The sequence below is a fragment of the Peromyscus eremicus genome, chromosome 15 (assembly GCF_949786415.1).
Source record: "Peromyscus eremicus chromosome 15, PerEre_H2_v1, whole genome shotgun sequence".
Classification (NCBI taxonomy): Eukaryota; Metazoa; Chordata; class Mammalia; order Rodentia; family Cricetidae; genus Peromyscus; species Peromyscus eremicus.
The window spans coordinates 8908168-8925624 of record NC_081431.1 but is presented as its reverse complement, the minus strand read 5'-3'; the positions used below and the strand labels follow the sequence as shown (position 1 = coordinate 8925624).

Genomic DNA, 17457 nt, shown 5'->3' with positions numbered 1-17457 from the left:
AGTTTGTTTCTATCAACAGAATAGAAAGGGGCTTGGTGGTTAAAAGTCCTTGCTGTTCTTCCAAAAGATCTGAGTTCCTAGCACCCATATCTGGCAGTGCACAACCACCTGTAATTCTAGCTCCATGGGCTCTAACTCCCTCTTCTGGCCTCCATGGGCACTGTACTCCAGCACACATAGCCACACATACACACATAATTAAGTATTTAAAAAAAATGTTTAAAGAGAGAGAGAATAGAGTGCATTTAGCATGCTTTCATTTCTACAACTTTCAAATACCCCATGAACCTGCTAATGCTTTTCTACCACATTGTTTTCATTGTTCTAAATCTATTTCAATACACACAGCTACTTGGGTTAATTACTTATGAAAGAAAAGAACTTCTAGTCCTATAAAACAATGAACTGTGAAAAATGTTCATTGAAAATAAGGTACATTCCCAATGTGTAAAGTATTCACAACACTTATGATGTTTAATGCCATTCTCCCCTCCCTCCTCTCCGTCTTCGCCTGGTGCTAGGGATGGATCTCATCAGGGCTTTGTCTATGCTGGGCAAGGGCTCTACCATGGAGCCACACCCCCAACCCTCCCTTTTCTTCTTTATAATGATCCAGATGTTCTGGAGGGCAAAGAGTAAATTGCTTTATGTGTTCTAAATAACCTGTGAATAAACTTTCTGTACACCTCATTTCTATAGAACTGTTAAAATAACCACAAAAATTTTACCAATGGTGAACTCGGTGGTGTGGAGAGGAGTACAGGGCAGAGGGCAAGCATGCCTGGGTCACTGCACAATGACTCTGAGATTCAGAATGTGGTGCTTTTCCACCAGTACATGTTCACACTCCACCTTTCCTGATGGGGAAACCCAAAGGCCACAGCCCCTACTTGCAATACCATCCACGGAAAGTTCTTCAGAAGTCACTGACTGAATCCACTGCAACTTCTAACTTCTAAGTCCTTGACTCATGCCCTGTGTCCCACATCTTGTGAGTCCCCTACACAACAGCTGTGGTTAAATCCTTTGATTAAAAAAGAAAAAGAAAAAAACAAAACACGCCACATATTCATGATTGGTGAGTGGATAAAGTTCTCCTACAAGGAGTGCCAGTTCCTGGGAATTCTTACCAAGATGCCCAATGCCAAAAGAGGCCCACATGACATTGCCTGTCACTCATACACACACACACACAGAGAGAGAGAGAGAGAGGCAGTTCAAAAAGTCTTTGTTTCTTGATGCAGATTGTTCTTTGCAATGGGAGAGGAATTTTGAGAGATCCATGCTTTTCTGTCTTTCCTCTTGGGCCATTCCCAGGATCACTTGAAGACACCTGATCTGGTGCATGCTGACCAGCAGAGATGTCAGAATCTGCTGAAATGTGAATGTGGGCCCATGCATGCAGTAGGAGTTGGGTGGGTGACAAACTCCCCTGTCTCACAGACGCTTGGTTTCTAACGTTGAGATGAGTAGGTGAAAGAGAAAGAGCGGGCCCTGGGTCATACACTCCCAGGGTTTGCAAAGGAACGTTCTCAGGAGAATAACAAACACATGTGGTGCCCACGGGTGCCTTAGCCTTGGGCTGGGAATGGGGAGTAATGGTTTCAAGAATTCACCTTCCACAGCCAGACTTCTCTACCCAAAGGGTAGCCAGTTCAGTTCAAGCCAGCCACTTCACCTCTCCTCTCCCTGATCATTTGCAATATGTAAAGTCATCCTTTGGGTGTGGTCTCCGTATCCCAGACAGTGCTCATAGGACACAGCGGTACCGTGAGGCCCGAAGAGGAAAAACCTGACTGTCCACAAAGAAGAAGCCTGATTCCTCACTTTACTAAAGAAGTGCAAGCCACTTAGAAACAGCCACCAAGTCGGGGGAGTCAGGGGTGAGCCATCAAGTACCTTTGTGAATACAGCCCTGCTGAGCCTAAATGTGTGTCTTGGAGCACGTCGCGGCCATGCTAAGGATGACTGCTCTTCCATGGACAACACTCACCAAAAAGCTTCACTTCACACCTTTGCTTCTAGAATTTTCCGCCTCTAGCAAAAAATATTGCTTTTGGGGTGAGATTCAACCTAAGCAGAATCTTCCAAGGCAAAAGGACCAGTAGCTGAATAAGGGCTCCTGCGAGGGGCCTAGGGGAGGGAGGTCCTTCTGTTTATATTTCCACTCTCCTTGGAAGACAGCCTTGGCCCTGCAGGGGTGGAGGAGCTCACAGGACCTTGTCCAACACTAAGGCTGCATTTTCACGAAAGCACTTCAAAGTGAATTCAGGGTTTATTTTGTGGATAAATTAAGGATAATAATGGCAATCCAACCCGCAGGAGTCTCCTTAACCTTGACTCATCAGGTTAAGGGATGAGAGTTAACAAGGTACAAGGCATGTGCTCTTCTCTGGCACGTAGTGATTTCTTCAGTTTGAAAATAGTTCTTCCTTGCCCTCATCCCAAATGCCCCTCTGCATGTGTATATACCTATGTTCACACATTCATGCACACGCATATACACACATACACAGACACACACGCATGTACACATACATACACACACACACACACACACACACACACACACAAGATCTCATTTGGCTGCTCTTACAGACACAGTGATCAATGCAAACTTTTGAAGTCCTGCCTCAATCCCATAATCCCTTTAAAATAAAAGACTTAATTTGTGTGTGTGTGTGTGTGTGTGTGCATCGTGTATAAGTGTGTGTGTGTGTGAGTGAGAGTGTGTGCGTGTGCATGTCCATGTGTGCCACACAGTGCATGTGTAGGTTGGAGGACAACAGATAGGAGTGGCTGTCACTTTTCATCCCCTGTGTGGGGCCTGGGATGGAACTCGGTTGGACAGGCTTCGCAGCAGCAAGTGCTTTTACCCACGGAGCCATCCTGCAGCTCCAACACTTCTTCTGACATAGAGAGCCAGGCTGGCTCAGACTTCCAGGGTTTTGCCTGTGAGCTTGTCATTGGTGCTAATGAAGATGTTGTATATGAAGGTAAAGAGATTTAAGGCTTGAGATTCAGCATACATGGTTCTATCCCCAGTTCTACCACACACCACTGTGGCCCTTAGCAAACAGCTTGACCTTTTACTCAGTATCCAGGAATCTAAGACTTTAACAACACCTGACTCCTAGGGCAGTTGGGAAGGTTTGAGAAAGGAAAACAATGCCCCATCGGCTCTGCTTCATGCATTAGTTATTGGCACTGCTGGCCCTAAACCAGCTGTACTAACATATAACTCAGACCAGCACAGGGTTAACAATGGGTCATACACGTGACTCGCCTGCACGTTCTCCATGTATCAAGGAGGGTTCAGCAGAGTCGACCTGACAGACAGTGAGGATAAAGTAGAGCCACCAAAGCAAAATATTGAGCACTGTGTCCGGAGCATGGCGAGCACCCCAAGTGGTTTACTCTGTCATCTCCTTGTAGGTCCTGAATTGTCAGCAAAGGGATTGTTTGTGGCATATCTTTGTTTATCTTCCCAGGGAATTCCCACTCAAACATCCCTCTGATCACAGAAGCCCCGTAGCCGCAGTCCAACCAGCCCCTATCCTACTTAGCTCTGCTCTTCATCTCAGAAAAGGAAAAAAATCTGTTCAATATTCCACTCACAAGGTAACAGGCCTGGAATGCGCGGCATCTCAGGCGGAGCTCAGTTGTGTCTTGGCACCAGATACACACACTCTGCAGCCTGGGGCCAAACTACATTTGGCCACTTCATACAATTCAAATAAAGATACTGAAAATCTTCCAGCTTATAAACATCTGTACTGTTTGCTAATCAGAGGACTTCATGTTTTTAAAAAAAAGTCATCTAACGAGAACTGTACATACGGCTTACTCCTTTTAGCTGCAGACCTTAGCATATTCATAGTTAATGTTATCTATTTCCAGAGAGGAATCTCTTTCTTCAAATATTTAGACCTGGGCCATTTTCTTCCCAGCGTCTATGCTCTGATTCATAAATGACACTAAAGTTTGGGTGACACGATTGGTCATGGACTTGACCTTCTGCTTAATGGGAGTGAATGACAACAGCATCTTTGGTGGATGGGTGTTATGGTTCTGCCACTTAATCATCTGAAAAAAGTAGTTTAGCCTCTCTCTGCCTTGGTTTCTCCAAAAGAGAAATGAAGAAAATACAAATCTTATGAATGCTAGCATCAAACAAATCAAAGTCTCCAAAATGCTGGCCACAGGAAGTACTCCATAAGCATTTCCGTTACTGCTGAGCAAATACCAAGTGTGGATAAAAGGAACACAGGAAGTTCTCAGCCAAGGGTAACTGGTTCCTCAAGTCAAAGATTTTAGATGCAGTAGGATGTTACCAAATGAATTCAATGCACATAAAGGAAGGTGTAAACCACATTGTAGTATGGTCTGTGAACATTTATCCTGGTCTTCCCCAGCTTAGATCACACACACACACACACACACTTGGAAAAATGAGACCTTTCCATAGATCTCCACTTGCCTTCTGGATATTAACCCCAGAAGCTTAAAATAAAAGCCTTTGAGGAAGAGTTAGGAACACTGACAACGGGCATTAGGGAGGAAGGAAGGAATGAATGAACAAATGAAGGAATGAAGGAAAGAAAGAAAGAAGGGAGGAAAGAAGGAAGGGAGGAAGGAAAGAAGAAAAGAAGGAAGGAAGGAAAGAAAGAAAGAAGGGAGGAAAGAAGGCAGGCAGGAAGGAAGGCAGGAAGGCAGGAAGGAAGGAAGGCAGGAAGGACTCATCTCACAAGGCTGCAGAAAAAGCTGCATCCCTTCTCTGCCTTCACAGTGCTAGGTACCAGTGCAGCCAGCTGTCCCCTGTGGGTGGCAGGTCACACTTCAGTGACTGCTGGGTGACAAGTGGACTGCCAGCAGACATCCTTCTGGAGGGGCTGGGACTTCCCAGGAGGGTAGCCACAACACGCACACCATAGAAACAGGTGAAGGCTTTCCCACAGCTCTCCTTTCCTTGACTTCTCCTCGGCCTCGCCCATTCAGCTCAGGTAATCACAATTTATTCCCTAACACGTAAGGAAACACTAACAAAACCAAATGCATTCCTAATGAATGAAAATGGAGGAGGTGGTGACCAGCAGATGCCTTAGTCAGCACTTATTTTAAGGACGATGTGGGAGAGAGCAGAGCAGCATCAGTCAGAGAGAAGATACTTTTAATTCAGTGACACCTTCAGGGACTGCAGACTAAATCTTTCCACCCTGTTATCCGAGGGTCTGGCGAGAGCTTTCCCCAGCCACAGACACACATGTACTGGGCAGGTCTCAGCTTCCCAGGGGTCCTAGGCAGAGAAGCATGGGCCAGAAAAGAGTAGGACTTTTGTTCGTTCCTTGAAGAAGGGTAAGTACCTCCCAGTGTGGAGTATATTAGAGTGAAGAGCACAGGACTGAATGAATCACAGGCTGCCACGGGGTGGGGGTGGGGAGGGATGTCCTTGTGGTTAACCACATTTTACTGGGGATTTTTATTGATTGCTGTTGTATTGAAAGAGACATGACTCAAAGGTACCCTAGCCACAGCCTTGCAAAGCACTGGGTTCTACTGGAATTCAGCGGCTGTGGATGTCATGAGCCACAGTGTGGGGTGGGAAAAGGGTTGCTGACGTCACAGATAGCTGCTTCTCTCCTCTGACTGCTGATGAACAGGCAGGCTTTTCCCTTTCTTTCTGGTTTTGAGGCCGTGACTGATCTCTGTGCAAGCAGACACTAGGCTCTCTGAATGTTAGCAGTGCTTTCTCTTACAAGCTGGGTTTATCTGCCAGCCTCCTGTATGTTCACACTGTGCTGTGCCTATAAATCTACTTTTTTTTTTTTAAATCTAGCCGGGCAGTGGTGGTGCATGCTTTTAATCCCAGCACTCAGGAGGCAGAGGCAGGCAGATCTCTGTGAGTTCGAGGCCAGCCTGGTCTACAAAGTGAGTTCCAGGAAAAGCACAAAACTACACAGAAAAACTCTGTCTTGAAAAAAAAAAATCTGTATTGTGTATAATAGTTCTTTTCAAGTCTATCTCCACAAAAAGGAGATAAGCTACTTGGTGGCGGGGGTAATAAGTCTGTGATATCAGAAAGAATAAAAATTCTGCAGTCAGTTAAGCCAATCAAGTCTCTTTCCTCCCAGGGGCCTGGTGTGTGGTGGACACTAACAGCAGCCTCCTCAGGAATGTATGCAGCCTGTTGCCTATGTGGATGGCTCTAAGCGACCTTGGAGACATTTTTTCTGGTGGCTATTGATGTCTCTGATCTCAGTGGCAGGCATGTAAAGTATGCAGGGTGTCTTAGGGAAGCCCCAGGGTTCACAGGATTCACATTGGCCAGGTCATCCTGTCCATCTGCAGCACCAAGCTGTAGACTAAGGAGCATGCAATTGAGGGCCTGCGTAAAGCCAAGTTCAAGTTCCCTGGCTGCTGGAAGATCCATACCTCAAAGAAATGAGGTTTCCCCAAGTGTAATGCAGCTGAATCTGAAGACACATAGTAGCTAAGAAGAAGGCTCATCCCTGATGGCTGTGGGGTCAAACAATTCCCCAGTGGAACCGTGGACCCTTGGATGAGTGGTGGGTCTTGCACCCCTTGAGAAAATCATATTCAGTAATAAATCCCACATCCTAAGAAGACAGCAGCAGCAGCAGCACTGAGAACACCAGTGATGTGAAGCATAGCATCTGGGAGGGGCTTTGCCCACGGTCTGCTCAAGAGGAGTGCAGACACTTGTGCTTTAGCCCAGGAGGTGGGGCCTTTGTACCTTCCTCCTTGAGGCCCGTGCTCTTCTTCCAAGCAAGTGGTCTTCCCACAACACAGCGCATGGACGGTGAGAATGGACTGAATAAATGAGATAAAACTTCCCAGGTTGAGACTTTCAGGGACAGTCCATACAGAACTTAAGATGAGAAGTTAAAGGAGCGAGACAGTTAAGTGTGCCATCCACTTGGGGCAGGAAGGAGGAGGCTCCGGAAGTGAGAGCCATTGTTTACAAGCTTCTGGACCTGAGTTCAGTCCCTGGTACCCATGTGAAAAGCTGCGTGTGACTAAGCAGACCTGTAACCCCAGTGCCCCAGGGAAGTGGAGACAGGAGTCTAGGCTTCAGGCTCAGTGAAAGATACTATCTCAAGGGGAAAAGGTATGAGTGATAGAACAAAACACCCAGTCCTCCTCTGGCCTCTACACACATCTACAGAGCATATACATGGAATTCAATCTACAGAGCATATACATGGAATTCACACACACACACACACACACAAAGTTTAAAAACATGGGCCATCTACTTTGAGAAACTTGGCTTTGACCAAGTTTTCTGAGGAAGCTGGGAGATGGGAAGACTGCCTCATTTGACGTCCTCTCAAGACTGGCACACTTTTAACTGGACACGGTCCTGTTGGACTAGCTACAACACTGTTGTATGGAGGAGTTCAGGAGCTCACTCTTCCGGCTTAACTGAAAGTCTAAAAATGCCACGCTTAGATGCTCTCCACCCACCATCCCAGGACCCGGCAGCCACCGGGTCTCTTGGAATCTACGAATTTGACTGTCGTTGGATACCTCGTATTTATAAATGATATCTGCACCATTTTCCCCCTCACAGAAACTTGGACCTCTTCAGCTTTTCTACCCTTTGAGACGACATCGGCCGCTCCTTTCACTGTCTATCAACTTGATGCTAAAAACATGGGCTGTGATGCCTACTTTTTCAATTGAATTCTCACAATAGAAAAGCAAGAGAGTTAAGCGCTTCAACGGCGACCAGGAAATGAATAAAAGAAGGGCAATTTCTTCAGCCCTTAAGAGGCTTGGAGCATTTCTGTGTGTTAGATCATTTTCTTCTTTAAAGGGCATTAAAAAGTGAGGTTTTAAAAGGCAAATCCGCACTTTAGAGAAAAGCAAAGTGGGGTTCTGAAAGGGTAGCAGCTTGCTGGACTCCAACCTGGTCTCCTCTGTGCAAAACCTACATCATCTTGTTACCAGTTTGTGACTTAATTGTTGGTCCGTGGGTGGGTGGCTCCCTTCCTTGGCTTATTGACCGCAGGTTGGTGGTCAACAAACGAAAATGTTAGCATCTTCGAAGTTGGAATGGAAGGACCACCTTCTGTTCCACAAAGCAAAAGAAACAGAGTCCCATTACCGACACTCATCTGTCTAGACAATGACTAAACAGGGTCCCTCCAGGGTTAGACTTGAGTTTCCTCTGTTCAGCCTGTTGGATATTTAGCAATTAAAAAAACAAGATTCAGAAAGAAAGAAAGGAAAAAAAATGGTTTAAAGGCTGCAGTTCTGATCTAACCCCTCCCCCACTACCCAGAGAATAGTTTATAAGTCATTTCAACACAGGCTACATGTGGTAACAGTCTCAAGCAGAAATCAGATTGAGACAAAGGGGGCCCTAAAAATACCCGTGAAGTCTGGCTACAGATACAAGAACACAGGCCCAAGAGTCCCTTTATAGCCCTTGTGACAGCAACTTGAACTCGCTGAGGGAGCAGGGTCTCACCCAGGTATTCCTGCAGCTGGAGATGAGAAGCCACCAAAGTGTAGCTTCCCACTTTTCCTGTGGGCTGGGAAGTCGCTTCTCCCTGCTCCTTCTATGCCTTGGGGATGCTGAACTTTCCCTAACTTATAATAAGGAAAATACTACTTTTCTTTTTCTTTGAAGAATGGCATGGGGATTTTGATTGAGATTACACTCAATCTATAAACTGCTTTTGCGGGGATGGTCATTTGACAATATTAACCAATCCATGAGCATGGGAGGCCTTTCCATCCTCTAGCGTATCCTTAATTTCTTTCTTGGGAGTTTTAAAGTTTTCATTGTAGAGGTCCTTTGCCTCCTTAGTTAGGTTTCCTGGAGGGTAATTTTTTTAAAGCTATCATGTATAGGAGTGTTTCCCTGATTTCTTTCTCAGTATGTTTATCATTGGTGTATAGAAAGTCTACTTACATGTTAAGTTTGTATCCTGCCTTTTGCTGAAATCATTAACTCTGACACAATGTCAAACTGCCTTCTAAATATTTACGTTTATACCTATAGACAATCTTATTCTCAGCCTTAAACTAAGAAGTCTTTCTGTCCATCCAGCAGGATGAACACAGAGACTCGAGGCTGTACAAGGTGCTAAGAATAAATAAAACAAATCAGGTGATTGTTGAGAGCTCAGCCCCAAACAAGACATTTCTACCATCCCCTCTAAGGCTCAGGGACACTTCAGGAGAGGGGTGGAACTAATGTAAGAACTGAAAGATAGGGAGAAGCTAAGATGTCTTCTGGGCGAGACACTGCCATTCCAATCATGTGATCACCACAGCTGTGGATGGATCTACCCCCAAACAGGCCTATCATCAAGAGTCAGGCATGGACAAGGGAAGCAGGCAGGGGGAGAAGAGGAAAAAGGAGACGGGGAAGGGGCCTAACTCCTACTGCTGACTTATTTGCTACTGATGAATTCAGAGAGGGGAAGTCATGGCCTTCAGTTGTCCATCTACTGCCCACTGCGCTGGGCTCTACCAGACAGTTCCAATTCAATGGTCACACAGATGGCCTTGGTTAAACTAAATGGGTTATAAAACACAATCAAAAGTATGAATGTGGAAGAGGGACTGGTATGGATGAGAGAGGAGCATGGATAGAAATGGGAGGGAGATTCTAGGGCAGAGAATTAGAATTAGAATACATCGCATACATGTATAAAACTGCAAATAACAAAATTAGTAAGAGAAAGGAAAATCCTACATGGAGGGAAAAGGAAGTCAGTGTTCCTGCATCAAGGTGGAGATAGAGAATAACAGCCTCATGGTGATAAGATTTTTTTTAAGCCTATTAATACTACTACATTTGGTGGACACAGCATTCCTCCGGGTAGGCAATTAGCTGGCCAGCCTGCCATGCCCGGAGAAATGAAAGCATCCTGTGACTAAAACCAGACCTCTCTCTCTTTTCCCCAGAAGTCCTCAGCACGATGCACAGTACCTTTTCTATTACAGCGCATATTTGCAAAATCCAGCCCCTGTCTCATTTAACAAATATGTATTGGATGCCCGTATCTGCCACATTCCTTCCTGGGGTTGTGGGGTTGACATGCTCGGCAGGGACTGTTATGGAAATTTTGAGTCCTGCTGGTTGATGGGTGCTGGTAGGAGACCCCAATCTTTTAGCAGGTGTTAGAAAAATCAATGTGCTTTAAGCAAGTATGATTGCTGAAATTCACCTGGCTGAAAACAAAACAAGAAGAAAAAACAAAACACAGTTGTCTAGATAAAGGTAAGGATTTTATACCTCATACCGTAATTATGAACCAGGTAGGAGAGTAATAAGGACTCATGCGTCCTGCATCTAATGTGTAGGAAATAAAAATAGTTTTGCTCTTCAAAGAACATGTATGAGTCCCTGCTTCACTCTGACACCAGTGTTTGAACCCATGGGTTTCATAAGCTTCTAAGAGAGATACACAGTATTTAAAAGAATGAAAAAGAACAGAAAAAAAAACCCCACATCTTTCTCTTTGTTGGAAAAGAAGGACTTCCTGTACATGAGACACAGATGGTTCCCAGCCCCTGGGGTCTCTTTCTGTCATCTCACTCCTACAAATAAAATCTCACTTAAATTTGAAGTTTATCCCTTAAGGGAAGGCAGGTAATGGGATGACTCTGGAGTCAGGCAGCCCAAGTTTATGCTCTGGCTCTGCCATCTGTCATCTGTGTGACTATGAGAAAAGGACACGTGATGTCTGTAAGCCTCTCCTTCCTGTCTATAAAGCACAATAATAATGGTCATATATAGACAGAGCCAATACAGATATTAGCCCAGAGCCCAACTATTCAGCCACTGACTGTTAGTAGTATTGTTCATATTTTTGTTTGTTGTATGTATTGGTGGGTACATGAGTGTTTACATTCATGCATCTATGGGTGCACATGTATGTGTGTGCATGCAGAGACCAGAGGAAACTCGGGTGTCTTTCTTCAAGTGCTGCCCACACTTTTTATCTGACACAAACATGTTCTCTCATTGGCCTGGAGCTTATCTAGTAGGCTAGGTTGGTTATCGGAAGACTAGGGATCTGCTTGCCTCCCACCCCCTCCAGTACTAAGTCGCCTCCCATTCCCCAACCACCCCCCATCTCCAGAGCTAGGATTACAAGCACATACCACAGGCCTGGCTTTTTTATGTGGGTTCTGGAGATCAAACTCAAGTGATCTTACAAGCCCTTTACAGCCTGTGCCCTCTCTCCTGCCCTTATATTAGTAGTAAAGACACAGTCCGCTCTTCTTATCCATCAGCATTCCCACCCTAGATGCCCTTTCTTCATGAAAATATTCCCTCAAAATAAAATACGGACAGCCGTGCAGAACCACACAGTTTTATTAGAAGCAATAGGTATTCATCCAAAACAGAGGCTCCCAGTCCTCCTGGGCAGCCTTTTGAAAGCTAAAGATGCTGGGTCCCTCCACAGACAACTAGCTGGGTCAGAACTTATCCAGATTGTCACTAGCACGGGTAATGTAGGCTTCCCAGTGGATTTGGATGCACTGTGGAGGCGGGAACTCCTGAACTAGGGTTACCATGCCAGGGCAAGTGGTTTTTACGTGTAAAGCTCAGTCACTGCATACCTGCTGGCCAGCCATGCTGCTGATTCACCTTGTTCGGTTTCTGAAAAACAAACTTCCCTCTCCCCAACAACACTGCTAGAGTTGATGACCCTTGAAGTCACAGTCGTCTCAGGTCCACTGGGAGCTACCTTCCCAGTTTCCCGAACACGGACAGTGGATGAAGAAAGTAGCTTCATTGGAAAAACAAGCAACGTGGACCAGGAAAAGCCCCCTGCTGCCGATGTGAGCACATAGGGAGTCAGCTCCACTTCAGAGCAAAGACACAATCCAACTGAATATTAGAAAAATATGCTCTGACCATTTAGAGTTCAGAAGGATCCAAAACTAATTTAGACTCCAGTTGGTGGACAAAGTTCACATTCAGCAAACCAGCTCCGGCAGTTGCATCATACACACAACAGGGCAATTCAGAAATGCAGATGTCCAGCCGTGTGCAAAACAATGCTTTCTTTTTTTCTTCCCCTTCCCACCACTGACCCCAAGAGCAGGCTGGAGAAGCTTAGCATCTGCTGCTACTAAGAATAGGCTGTGCCGATGATTATCTATGAACTTGTAAGCAGTACGCCACCTTGCACATTCAGGGGTCCTCACAGCAGAGAGCTGTCACTGCAGCAGGGGTCACACGGTAGAGGCCCTTGCCCACCAGAGCAACTTTGCAGCTTGTTCATTGGGTACGCAGCTAAGAGTCTGACTCTAGGATCTGAAGTGTCACTATCAGGAGACCAAAGTTCTAGACTCTAGAATCAAGAGGATAACATGATACAAAAGCTTAAGTCAGCAAGAAGTTCATAGGAGACTACGAGGAGAAGAAGAGCTGGCTCTCTCTAGCAAACTGCTGCCGCCTGAGGACTCAGAGCTTCAAGGATAACTAGTCAGATCCTTGCTGTGGACAACCGCCACAGACACCTCCAGACATGTCAGGACCAGGAAGGGAATCTAGGACCCTAAGGCAAGGGCAGTCAGCCTACTTCAGCATTTTTCTGACAAACACAAACTTTATACACCACATCAAGACATGCCTCAGAAACCTGGTACTTCCAGCCATATTTCTGCTACCAGCAAAACTCGTCTCCACTGGAGGAACATGTCATTGTGAAAATGAAAGGAAGTGACATGTCTATCTTTCTAACATCAACCCACTCAGCATTCAGTCAGTCTCCCCTAAAAAGCTCTTCAAAACTATACAGACAAGGCCACAATGTGGACTTTGTGCATATCCACAATATAGAAAAGCCTTCAACACTGGTGAAAACTTTCTCTTTTTCCCAACTCCTCCACCAACCCTGTGATGGCCAGTATCATTTGTTTAAAATGCTGGCTGTCCTCTTCTGCAGGCCAATCCTAATGCATCCTCATTTTCTCCCTGTGCCCTCTTCTGACCCTTCTAAAATCAGACTTGGCCATGCGACTTGTGGAATATGGGTGGGGACTGTCACCATGCTTAAGTTAGGGTCACTGAATGGAGATCTCCCAGAGCATAATATAGTCAACTCAGAAGGCGTACTATAACAATATGAATAGGAGATACATCTTAGCTGTGGGCCATTGGGATTGACAGCAGGGCTTTTAAGGTTAACTTCAAGCTTATAGAATAATACTGTATTTCAGATTCCAAACAACCATAGCATACCATTACATGCATGTCTACAATAAATAGGCTAAATGCATCTTCTCAATGAACCAACTTTGAAAAATAAGCACTTCATATAATTCTTCTCCAGCCTCAGTCTTAAAAAAGAGATCTCTTGTAAACACACCTCAGTTTTTCAAAGACTACAGGAAGCCTTCCTGGCTGCTTCATGACTCGTCAAGACGGCGGTCACGCAAGCTCATGTGAAAGGACAAGTCTGCTTCCAGAGAACGTAAAACACTTCCTGCTGCTGCCAGGTGGCCAAACTACAATCTCAAAGGTCATCTTTCAGGTTGCAAATATCCTCTCCCTTCAGGAGCTATCCTTTCCCTAAGCCATGTTAGGCAATTCTTCTGGCCTCTGGATGCCTTGCTTGAAACCGATTACATAGAACCGGTTGACTTTTGTTTGGGTTGTTTGGTTTGGTCTGCCTGACTTCCTCACTAGGTTCTAGATTCCCTGAAAGTGGGGTCTGTGCTAGTTAGCTGTAATTGTCAACTTGGTACAGCCTGGAGTCACTTGGGAGGAGAAGCTCGGTTGAAGAATTACCTAGACCGGACAGGAACGTCTGGGAGATATTGCCTTGCCTGTCGACTGCTGGAGGAGGGCCAGCCCACCATGGGTGGCATTTATCTATAGGTGAGATCCTGCACTGTACAAGACTAGCCAAACATGAGCCTGGGAGGGACCTGCGAAGCAGCATTCCTCTGTAGTTTCTGCTTCGAGTTCCTGCCTTGGGTTCTTGCCCTGACTACCCTCACTAATGGACTGTGACCTGGAAGCCAAATAAATCCTTTCCTCCCCTAAGTTGCTTTTGACCATGGTACTTGTTACAGGAACAGAAGAGAAACTGGGAGAGCCTGTGCTATACTCCTACACACTACACATGCCATCTGCACACTCAATTGATAATTCTTGTTCAGAAAAAGGGATGAAATCAGCCTCCCAGTGTGAAGGCTCGCTGTTCAGAACTTAAGAATTAGAAAGCAAAATCCTGCCCAACAGAAATCTTTTTGAGCACTAAGAGGCACGGCTTTACACATTGCTTAACTCAAATACTGACTTTGATATTTAAACCAAGGCATTTCCATTTCAATTTCTTATATTGAGCTCAGCTGGACAGATCCAAAAATTTGAGAGACTATCTTTCTACTGTGCACAGGGAAAGGTAGACTGCCATCCTTGGAGGTTAAGGCATGGTCACCTATGAGTTCAGTGCTCTGTGTCCCTGGCCCAGTCAAAGGGGACTGTTACTAAACATTACAGCAAGCGCATACTCGAATAGCTGCCACTTCCTGTTTGTCACTACAGGATGGGAGAGCCAGGGGATGGATATTTTCACACATACAGGGCTGCCAAAATGGTTTCTTGTCAGAAGGGAAGAAGGTGAGTTACTAATTACTCATATTACTAATTAAAAGCAATCAGGGGTAGTGAGATAGCTGAATAGGTAAAGGCACTCACAGCCAAGCCTGACAACCTGAGTTCAATACCCGATTCCATATAGTAAAGAGAAGAGAATTGACTTCCACACTGACCATACGCACACTTGTGGCAGCTGCACGCCCCTCCCCCTACCATATATCAAAATAAAGATGGCTTCCATGCACACATGCACAAATGTTCACGGCCCTTGAGCTTACGCACACAATGTCATCATGGCATAGATTTACATGGAAGAATTCTTGGAAGATCTCACTCCCGTGCCTTACAAAGATCTTGCTGGCCAGGTGGTGGTGGTGCATGCCTTTAATCCCAGCACTTGGGAGGCAGAGGCAGGCGGATCTCTGTGAGTTCCAGGCCAGCCTGGGCTACAGAGTGAGTTCCAGGACAGACTCCAAAGCTACACAGAGAAACCCTGTCTCAAAAAAAAACCAAAAAAAAAAAAAAGATCTTGCTGGACTTCCTGCTTCTGCTGGGATACTCTGTACTCCATTCTCAACTGAATAGCTGTAGTAAACCTTTAGTAAAACTACCCTGTCTTCAGAGGAAAAGCCACAGCTCTTCACTGGCCAACGGGATCCTGCATGAACTTTCCCCCCTTATCTTCCTATTCTTATCCCCTAGGATACTTTGATAATCCTAAAACATGCCTGGGACAGTCAGGCTGCTTCCTGTGCAGTGACGCTCTTCCCACACAGCCACTCTGATCTCCTTCCAGTCTCTGCTTAAATATGTCTTCTTAAACAACTTCCATGCCCCGACTATGTGAGAACGTTACTCATCCCTGCATCTCCCCAGACTTGCCCTACTCATTTTCTCTGGAACATTTGTCAGATTGTGTCCTCTCCTTCACTCTGTAGTATTGATTGTCTTCCATCACCAGAATCAAGATCTCGAAAGGCAAGAGTTTGCTTCTGTGGTATCCACTTGGTGGCAATATCATGGCTCCATTGGTGGCAAGAGCAGAGACTCAGTAAGTGCTGGTGAGTAGATTAGTGTCTCATAAGTATCTCATTGGTTTCCCCCAGACTGCTGCCAGCATTAGATATTTACTTGAGGATTCTATTGATGCCTGTAGTTACTGTAGAGATCTTTCCATTAAAGCCTTGTTGGGGAGTAAAATTGACCCTCTCGGCTCTTCTTCTCACACCTCAGTAGTGAGGTAAGTCCTGAGAGGAGAACTGGGCAGTTCTCGAAACAGTATGAGGACCAAAAATAGAAGTAAAACCAGGACTGAAATTGTCCTATTAGAGGATAAGACTCAGAGAACTGGGTGGTTCAAAACTCACACTAGAATCCTGGGGGGCACAAGCTGCACAAGTCAAATCATGACCATACTTTCTGAGCTTGGTCAGATTCTCACCTACTTTAAGACAAATAGCATTTGGAAAGTGAAAACCTCAGTACCAGAAGAAGCTTAGCTTGGTCCAGACAGTGGAGTTCACATCCATTGTTGGCTAAAGAGGTAGTTCAGTGGTTAGAGTGCTTGCTGCTCTTGCAGAGGATTCGTGTTTGGTTCCCAGCACTCATATAGCGGCTCGTAACTGTCATAAATCCAGCTCCAACATTCAAGAGCCTCTTCTGTTCTCCTTGGCCACTGCATGCACATTGTGCGCGCTCGTGTGCACGCATATACTCCCCCCGCCCCCTCCCACACACGCGCAGGAAAAAAAAGACAAAAAATAAAAAAACTCATACACATAAAATACAAAAGAATCTCCTTCAGAGCCCACAGTTGCCTAGTTGAAGGCTCTGGAATGAAGGAATTACTCCCTTGTCTGATGCCAAGATGCTACTTACCCCATGTGCCCAATTCACTTCCCTGTACACTCAAGGAAGGCCCTTCCCTATGGCAGACAAGGAGCAAGGACTCTGCATGATACTACCAGTAACAGGTCTACCTTGTTGTTTGTAGGTACTTTGGAAAATGGGAGGCACATAGTGAGAACTCTGAATGGGCTCCGGATTCAGGGGCCCTCCCTTGCTGCTGCAGCTGATCAAACAGAGGCCCTGCTGGATCTGAAGCCTTCCACATGGGCGTCTGTGAGTAAACAGACGTGCATCATCAGAGCATGCACTGGCTCTCACAGCTGCAAACTTCAGTGACATCAGGAGCACCTGCAGTCTGTTTAGAGCATGCAACCTCCCAGCTAACCCCACCAGTGCTTCTGACTCCGCTGGTCAGGGACAGGCCCAAGGAAGCTGCTTTGTAAGATGCCTTGGGACATACACAGACAGGCTATGCTTTGAATGTCACCTTTCAATCTTGGTTTTTTAAAGATTTGTTGATTTGATTTTATGTGTGTGAGTGTTTTGCCTACATGTGTGTTTCTGTACTATGTTTGTGCTCAGTACCTTGGAGGCCAGAAGAAGTACCAGATCCCCTGGAACTGGAGTTACTGATGGTTGTGAGCCACTGGGTGGTTACTGGGAACCCAAACTGAGGCCTCTGAAAGAGCAGCAAGGGCTCTTAACCCCTAACCATCTCTTCAGCCCCCATCTTTAAATCTTAACGGAGTCACTAAAAACCTTGTACTAAATCCTTAAATAATGAGTTCATCTTGTGACTGTTAATCCAGGCATTCATAGAAAGACTATCAGCTATCTCTACTGCTCATCTAAGTTTGGAATTCTAGCTCCTTCCTTCCTCCCTCCCTCCCCCTCTCTTTCTTCCTCCCTTCCTTCTTTCCTCTCTTTCCTCTTGCCTCCTTGTTTTAGACAGAGTCTAGCCCAGGCTAGCCTCAAACTCGTGATTCTCCTGCTTCTGCTTCCCT

The 17457-nt window shown here is 45.6% G+C and overlaps 1 protein-coding gene and 1 non-coding gene across 3 annotated transcripts in view; one reads left to right on the top strand and one right to left on the bottom strand.

The window, feature by feature from the left end:
• The window catches only part of Tgfb2 (transforming growth factor beta 2), an 86012-nt gene that overhangs the window by 50396 nt on the left and 18159 nt on the right, over positions 1-17457 (bottom strand). The window lies entirely within an intron of this gene.
• On the top strand, positions 6093-6227 carry LOC131925936 (small nucleolar RNA SNORA70). Its single transcript, XR_009383425.1, has one exon. It is a non-coding gene; the product is annotated as a small nucleolar RNA SNORA70 (small nucleolar RNA).